Below are 3,226 nucleotides of genomic sequence, written 5' to 3' on the forward strand. Positions count from 1 at the left end.
AAAAAAAATGCCAGGAGCAATAAAGACAACAGCATGTGCTTGTAGTGTGTGCAGGTGAAACCATGTGATCCGAAGTTTCAGTTCCACTGGGTAATAAGGACAGCTCTGGCCTGAGCACAGTAGAAGGCTCAAAAAGTTAGCAAAGAGTTTTAGCTTTAGTGATATATGTGAGCTGGACTTATGCAAAACGTTTTTGTTGTTCCACACACCTCTGCCCACACTGTTGCTACACTGCAAAAACTTCATTTTGATGTGTTAAAGGACCATCCCTATAGTCCTGATCTTGCTCCATTGGATACAATAGTGAATAATTGTTATCAGGACCTGTTTGTTCCCCTGAAGGCAGCCCTTTGAGAACAAAGATTCACCTCTGACAAAGAAGTGAAGACAGCAGCACATTCATGGCTCACAATTCAGCCTACAACATTTTAAAATAAGGGAATATGAAAGCTTGTTGACAAATGGACAAAGTGTATTGAAAAGCAAGGAGATGATGTCAGCAATTATGTATTTATCTTTTATAGAAGTTGGTTAAAATAAACTCTACAGCCAAAGAGTAAATAATTTTTGGCTCACCCTCATAGAAAAACAAAACAAAAACGTTTTTGTTATTTTTAAATAACTATGGTGATATTTTTATTAAAAATAATGCATTTCTGCTAACACATTGCACAACCATTTTGGTGTCACTCGTCTGACGATCTTACCAATTGAGGTCCATTTCCTCCACATCCACCTAGTGACACCAGGGCTGAGGTCCAGATCCTAGGGAACTAGCCAATGTGGTATATAGCAGACGGAGCCCAAGAACAAACCCAGGGGAGAGTCAGGAGGCAGAGGCCCTGCTCCTGCCTCTTCAGTAACTCTTCTGGACCAAGTATTTGGCACTGACACCGGCTTCCCCACACCCTACAGGCTGGGCCTCCTGGGCCTCTCTTTCTCTATGTGGAAGTGGAGAGATTTCTGCCCTTTCTTTCTCTGCAGGGAAGACCAGGAGTCATGGCCTCTGGGCTCTGCAGAGCATCAGCAGGCCACTACCCATCTGCCTAGCAGCAGGGTGGTTTCTTGCACCTGTCTGCCCTGAGAATTCAGATGAGCACCAACTGTGACTGAGGCAGCTGTGGTGGGATGACCTTGAGGCCCAGGAGTTGGGCTCAACTCCACTCTAAGAGGCCATCTGTGGGACTTGGTAAGTCACTCTGCGGGCCTGACCGCAGGTTCCTCATCTGTAAAGTAGGGATGATAGTGATGACCTCGGAGGACTACTGTGAGGCTTCAGTGAGGAGAAGGGCCCGTGTAAAGCAAGACCTGAAGCAGACCTCCTGGTGTTCTCTGAGTATGACTCAGGTGTCTGCTGAGGGATTCCTCCTCTGACTGACACCCAAACAGACCGCCAAGAAGAAGTGTTGGGCAGGGAGAAAGCGGGACAAACTATGACTGGGGCTCAGTAGGGGCTCTGGTAGCGTAGTGGTTATGAATCGGACTGCTAACCTCAAGGCCAGCAGTTCAAAACTACCAGCTGCTCCGCAGGAGAAAGATGAGACTTTCAAAAGATTTACAGCCTCGGAAACGCTGTACAGGATCGCTATGAGTCAGAACCAACTCCATGGCACAGGAGGGCTCTGGGAAAGCCTGGAGGAGGTGGTGTTTTTACCAAATGGAAATTCATGATCAGAGTTACCACTGGCAGCTGAAACTTCCAGTTATAAATTAGACAGCTCAAAGACTCACCCAAAGGTGATGTTGTGCATCTCCCCTCACTTCATGTCTTGGAACTCCTGGCCCACCCCTCTGCTGAACGACAGGAAGGCTTTATTCATTCATATGACAAATATGTATGGAGCACTTGCTACATGCCAGGCAGTGTTCTCATCCCTAGAGACACAGCAGCAAACATTCCGGTGGAGAACAGAGGAAAGCCAGACACGACACAAAGCAATACGTGGATATCAGGTGGATGGTGAAACTAAAGGAGTAAACAGAGCCAGTGAGGATGATTGGGATGTCTGTAAAGAGGGGACTTCTGAGCGAGGTCTGGAGGAAATGATGGTGCAGATCATGGGGACATAGGGGACAGGGGAAATAGTAGGTGCAGGAATCCCCAGTGCAGGCAGGGTCAGAAAGAATCCCAGGGAAGCTGGAAGGGGGTGGTGAGGTCACAGGGCTATGTAGACCTTTCTGGGCTGTGAGTAGGGCTCTGAGCTTTTTGGGGCCAGTCCCCACAGCAGTGTTCCCATATACTCTGGCTGCCTGGTGAGAAGAGACTGGAGAGCAGGGCCAGGGAGACCTTCAGGCTATTTGCAGACATGGCAGTGATTTGGGCAGGGTGGAGTCTGAAGAGGTGAGGAGAGATCAGATTCCTGGTGTATTTTTTGTTTGTTTTTGTTTTTTAACCATTTCAATAATTTATATAATTCAGTGACATTGATTACACTTTTGAAGGTATATACCCATTTTCATTATCCATTTTCAAATTATTCTACTACCATTAACATGAACTCAATGCACCATCAGCATAAGCCAGCCCACCCCTTCCCTTTCATCCCTGGTAACCACTAATAACCACTGATATCTATATATTTCTTATTTCATATAAGTAGGACATACAGTATTTGTCCTTTTTATTTATTATTATTATTAAGGTTTCTATTATGGATTGAGTGAAAGTTTACAGGGCAGATCATCAGTTTTACATTAAACAAATAATACACCTTGATTCATTACAATGATTATAATCTTCTCCATGTACCATCAGTTAATAGTATTTCTCTCTATTCACTTTAGCTTTAAAAAAAAAACAAAAACAAAAAACCCCACTCAGGTATATATAATAATTTACACCTCCAAAGGGCACATTCTGCAACTCTGCCTCTTGGCCACCAACTCTTAGTCCCTTTCTTCCATGAGTCTAGACTTCTCAGCCACTCCCCCTTTCCATGACCCCATCTCTGCCTCCATCTCTGGTGTCTCTGCTTCTCTGGATAAGGTCCCACATTCTGTTTGTACTCTTCTCCCTTGATGGTCCTAGTGCCCTCTGTTTCTGGACTGTAAGATTAGCCACTCCCCTGTTTTTGTTACAAAACTTCTACCTTTACAATTGTGACAATCACAATTAGTCATAATTATTCACTATTAAATTATGCGAATATTATCCCCATCTCTTTTCACCAGACCCATCTAGACAAGATGACAGCTATTCAGTGGGGACTCTTTCTTTCCCCCCCAA

This window comes from Chrysochloris asiatica, unplaced genomic scaffold (assembly GCF_000296735.1).
Source record: "Chrysochloris asiatica unplaced genomic scaffold, ChrAsi1.0 scaffold00053, whole genome shotgun sequence".
In the NCBI taxonomy this organism is placed as follows: domain Eukaryota; kingdom Metazoa; phylum Chordata; class Mammalia; order Afrosoricida; family Chrysochloridae; genus Chrysochloris; species Chrysochloris asiatica.